Here is a 5,908-nt window from a genome sequence, read left to right on the forward strand (position 1 = left end):
CCATGGCCCGCGCAGGCCTCTTCTCGGAGCGCGGGGCCCACGTCTCGGGAACCGTCGGGCTGGACAACCCCGCTGCCGCCTCCAGGACTCCAAAGGGCCCCTCGCGTCCTCTCCCCTGAATGTGCCCACAGGCCCCCTCTACGCGCTTGGGTTGCCCAGGAAACCCCAACGGTGACCCCACAATGCCCAGCAGAGCCCTTGCCCTCTGCCGCTGACGGGTCACCAGAATCCAACGACCCAAGGAATCCCTCAAATAAGTCGGCCAAATTTCGCTGCTAACTGATTTTGAAATATGGCCTCACCTGGACAAGAAGGAATCTTAGAAGTTCCTGGGGTCCAACTCCTGGTTCCCGAAGGCACACGGCGTCCAGGCGCAGGGGGCTGCGCAGCCTTCCCTGGGTCAAGGCGTGGGATTCAGCCGCAGGTGTGTGTGGCGCTGGAGATTTGTATTTTGTGAACTGGTTTCAGGTGGTCTGCCCTTTTCCGTTAACAGGGAACCAGAGTTTCAGGAAAGATCTCATAAACCTAATTTTCTTCATCTGGCCTCACTCAAAGGCCTCTTTCTTGTAGGATTATGATTGATTTTTTTAAAATAATTTTTTTTGTGATTGCAAACATAATATTTTTGAAGAAATTTTTGTAAAATTAATACAAAAAATACTCCTTTTTTCTGCTTTTTTGTATATATTTTCGTACTTGTTAATTTTCTCCAATTCAAGGCAAAGTTAAATAATAATAGCTGCTCTGGGGGCTGGTCGTGGCGGCTCATGCCTGTAATCTCCGCAGTTTGGGAGGCCGAGGTGGGCGGATCACTTGAGCCCAGGAGTTCGAGACCACCCTTGGCAAAATGGAGAAACCCTGTCTCTACAAAAAATGCAAAAAAATTTCAGGGCATGGGAAAAAAAAAAAAAAAATGCTACTCTGGGCACAGCCCTGGAGGGAGGGGCAGGGCAGTATCCAAAGCTGTTCTGGCAGCTGGCGCCGTGGGGCCCCTCCCCATGGAGAGTGAGTGGGATGAAGGGTTCAGGCTATGCACTAAAATACAATGCAAATATTGAAAATAATTTTTTTTAAAATGAACTTGTTGCCCTCCTACCAAATGGGAAATTAATTTTATCACTGAATAGACACGCAGAAACTGGACTTCAAGGCTGTCCATCTCAGTATTCTGGCAAAAAAGCATGAAATTGAGCCATTCCTTGCAAAGACCAGGAAATCCAGCATTTCCTACAAGAATGGGGAGTGCTTGGAAAAGAAGAGCTGGCAGAGTATCTCCAGATGCCGACAAGCTTGTAGGACGTATGCAGGGCTGTTCATGAAGCCAACCAGAGAGGCCCAACTGTGAGTCCTGTCCCTGTCCTTCGGGGGAGGCCCTGCAGCAGACCCTGGGCCAGCCCTGGGAGGAGCACATCTGCTCAGGTGTGTCCTTTCTGTATTCCGTTTCATGGTCCTTGAGTGACTACATCATCTAGTCCAGACCAACACACTGTGCCCTAAGCAAGGTAGAAGATTTGGGGACAAGCCTGTGCCCATGTTGTTTTCTTGTTTCATTCTTCACAAGGATGAAAACCACTTCACACTCCTTAAGTTTGCCCCTGCCTCTCTTATTTTCTCCTTAACAACTCATGCACAGAGCAGTGGTGCTGAGGGGCTCTGCTGCTGGCCCTGTTGCGGATGGGCAGGGCCCCTGAGGAGGGTAGATCGAGAGGCAGAGGCCCAGAGGGAGGGTCTGGATGACCTAACCCAGCCTTGAAGTTGCCTGTGTACTCAGCTCTTCCCTGTGTACTCAGCACCCTCCCAAGACCATCTGGGCCTGGCCTTTCCATCTTGCTTTGAGGGTCTGCCCTGGGACCCCCACAAGTGAACTCTGTTGAGGATGCCCACGACCTGAAATGGGTTCTGGAATCTTGGGTCCTCCATGGTCATCCCCACATGTGTCTCCTGCCTTTCTCCTGACAGACTCCACTCCCAGTAGCAGGGATCAACCTCTGCTCGTTAGAACAGGAAGCTAGGCAGACACAAGCAGGGCAGGAGACCTCCCCTGCCAGGAATGTCAGACAACCATCAGGTGATGGTCAGGTGGTTGTTACTCTGTCTTTCTAACATAATAATTGGTCACAGCAGGCATCAAGAAAAGGCAGGCTCCCAATAGGTAGAAAACACCTAACGCTGGTGATTAGCAGCTTCCCAATAAGTTCTCAGGAGTTGGGCGAGTAGATTCAAGTATGTGCACTAAGAGGCAAAGTGGCGGAGTTTAACTGGTATATGACCTTCTAGGAACACTCAGCTGACTCAAATGAGTATGCGCACAACTTCAGTCAACACACTGTGCATGCGGCCCCTGCTCTCAAGTGCGATATGCAGCCCAGCACACACGCAGACAGCTCACCTCAAGGGAGGAATTGGGAGAAGGAACACAAACCCCCACAAGCATGCCAACACATAAAATCCCAAGTCAACGGCTGAACAGTGCACTTGGATCGCTCAGGTCGCCCATTTGGCCCTCTTCACCTGTGCTTTACTTCCTTTAGTTCCTGCTCCAATACTATCCTTTTTTTCCCACCCTATCACCCAGGCTGGAGCACAATGATGCGATCTCAGCTCACTGCAGCCTCCACCTCTGGGTTCAAGTGATTCTCCTGCCTCAGTCTCCTGAGTAGCTGAGATTACAGGCACACGCCACCACGCCCAGCTCATTTTTGGTTTTTTGGTAGAGATGGGGTTTCACCATGTTGGCCAGGATGGTCTCAAACTCCTGATCTCAAGTGATCCACCCGCCTGGGCCTCCCAAAGTGCTGGGATTACAGGCGTGAGTCACCGCATCCAGCTCTACCATCTTCAACTGAAACAAAGATAGAAAGGTATAGCTGAGGCCAGGAAAAAGAAAGTGACTAGGATAAAAAGGGTAAAAGAGGGTAAGATTTGTTACACAGATTAAATCAGTGCCTTCTCCAATAATCAGAGTCTCCAGTGATTCAGAGTCATCCTTCTCTTTCTAGTACCAGGAGGGTACTAGACACTCTAGTCTAGTAGGAGGGAGACACTCTTACAAATGGAGATTATTTATTTATTTATTTATTTATTTATTTATTTATTTATTTATGAGACGTGGTCTCGCTCCGTCGCCCAGGCTGGAGTGCAGTGTCGCAATCTTGGCTCACTGCAACCTCTGCCTCCTGGGTTCAAGCCTTTCTCCCGCCTCAGCCTCCCGAGTAACTGGAATTACAAGCACACACCACCACACCCAGCTAATTTTTGCATTTTCAGTAGAGACGGGATTTCACCATATTAGCTAGGCTGGTCTGGAACTCCAGACCTCAGGTGATCCACCTGCCTCAGCCTCCCAACGTGCTGAGATTACAGGCGTGAGGCACCAAGCCCGGCTGTATTTTTTTTTTTTTTTTACAAATGTAAATTTCTCTTACAAAAGGGTAACCACTCTTGTTTTCAGAGCTTCTCCTGTCTCTGCTGTTTCTCAAAACAACCAGCTCAAAATAATCCTTATACCTGAGAAAACAAGAATAGCTCAGAGATGTCTGAGCTGTGTGAAGTGTGCAGGTCCAGATTCACAAGCTACAGGACTTCAGTTGTGGACCCTTTGCATCCCAGGCTCCTACACATGCCTGGGGCAGTTCTTTAATTTTGTTCCTGACTAGCCTCACCATTTATCTTCATGTTCTTGGAATTTGTGATACAAAGAACAATGTATGGCCAACCAATAGCTTAATGTTATTGTATTTATTTATTTTTTCTTGAGATGGAGGAGTTTTGTTCTTATTGCCCAGGCTGGAGTGCAGTGGTATGATCTCGGCTCACTGCAACCTCCGCCTCCCGGGTTCAAGGGATTCTCCTGCCTCAGCCTCCCGAGTAGCTGGGACTACAGGCTCCCACCACTATGCCTGGCTAATTTTTTTTTTTTTTGTATTTTTAGTAGAAATGGGGTTTCACCATGTTGGTCAGGCTGGTCTCGATCTCCTGACCTCGTGATCTGCCTGCCTCGGCCTCCCAAAGTGCTGGGATTACAGGCATGAGTCATGGCACCCAGCCAATTGTAGTGCAAATTCTTGGTAACAATTTAGGAACTGCCTCTTCTTTCTCTTTATTTTTTATTCTTTCTGTTGAAACAGAGTCTTGCTCTGTCACCTAGGCTGGAGTACAGTGGTGCAGCCTTGGCTCACTGCAACCTCTGCCTCCCGGGTTCAAGCCATGGGAATACAGGCGCCTGCCACCACACTTGGCTAATTTTTGTATTTTTAGTAGAGGCGGGTTTCACCGTGTTGGCCAAACTGGTCTCAAACTCCTGACCTCAAATGATCCACCCAACTCGGCCTTCCAAAGTGTTAAGATTACAGGTGTGAGCCACTGCATCTGGCCTTCTTTCCATTTAAAAACCCACTTGTAACTGCTGCTAATTAGAGTGTATATTCAGGGCAACTTGAATCTATGCTCCCCGATTGCAGTTCTCAAGCTTGGCCCAAATAAACTCTCTACCTATATTAGTTTTGCCTCTGCTTTTCCTTTTAAGTTGACATATCCAGTGTAGCTGGCAGGATCCGGAGTGACTATCCCCTCACCTCCTCCCCACTGAGAAAGGAGAAAGGAAAAATCCGGCCAGGCAGGCAGTTACGGTGCTTCCTCAGTTGAATCCTTTCACAGTACAGCCTGCAGGCACAGATAAGGGAACTTGCCAAGGGGGCCTTGCCTAAGACATGCCCACAGCTGCACAGATAAGAAAGGGTACACAGGTGACTTGCCCAGACATGCCCGCAATGGAAATTTCCATCGCCTGACACATGTGCCATAAGGGAAACAAAGCAATATGGAGTAACGCAAGCTAAGGGCCCACATTCACATTAGGAGGCTGGGGCGAAGCTACCAGAAATTGGCACCGTATGCAAATGAGATGCCCAGCCCTCATCGGTTTCCTATAAAAGCCTTTGCATTCAACTGTAAAAAGAGCAACCCTCCTCTGGTTCCCGTCTCTGCAGCGGAGAGCTTTCTTCTTCCACTTACTAAACGTTTGCTCCAACCTCACCCTTTGTATCCACACTCCTTCATTTCTTGGTCCTGAGACAAAGGACTCCAAGTGACACCTCACAACAAGAGGCTGCCACATTGTGGTGCATTGGCGAGACTAACGCCACCGCTGTTTCCGAGAATGGCCCTTGATACTAGCATGAACTCTCGGTCCTCGGGAGTCCTATTGTAAATGCCCAGTGGGTTCACCCTGCCTGCTGCCGAGACAGAGCCGATGTATCAAATCCAGGGGAATTACAATAGAGAAAGAGTTATTCAAGCAAAGCCAGCTGTGCCGGAGACTGGAGTTTTATTATTACTCAAATCAGTCCCCCGCGAGCGTTTGGGAGTCTGAGTTTTTAAGGCTAATTTGGTGGGTTGAGGGGAGCCAGTGGGTCAGGAGTGCTGATTGTTTGGGTTGGACATGAAGCCATCAGGAGTTGAAGCTGTCCTCTTGTGCTGAGTCAGTCCCTGGGTGGGGGGTGGGGCCACAAGATCAGATGAACCAATGTATTGATCTGGGTGGTACCAGCTGGGTGGTGTCTGCAAAATATCTCAAGCCCTGTTCTTAGATTTTACAACAGTGATGTCACCTCCAGGAGCAATCTGGGGAGGGTCAAAATCCTGTAGCCTTCAGCTGCATGACTCCTAGACCATCATTTCCAATCTTTTGATTGGTTTGTTGGTCCTACAAAGGCAGTCTAGTCCCCAGGGAAGAAGGCGGTTTGTTTCCAGAAAGGGCTATCCTCGGCCGGGCACCGTTGCTCACACCTGTCATCTCAGCACTTTGGGAGGCCAAGGCAGGCAGATTACCAAAGGTCAGGAGTTTGAGACCAGCCTGACCAACATGGTGAAACCCTGTCTCTACCAAAAATACAAAAATTAGCCAGGC

The sequence above is a fragment of the Colobus angolensis genome, unplaced genomic scaffold (genome assembly GCF_000951035.1).
Source record: "Colobus angolensis palliatus isolate OR3802 unplaced genomic scaffold, Cang.pa_1.0 Scaffold40, whole genome shotgun sequence".
In the NCBI taxonomy this organism is placed as follows: domain Eukaryota; kingdom Metazoa; phylum Chordata; class Mammalia; order Primates; family Cercopithecidae; genus Colobus; species Colobus angolensis.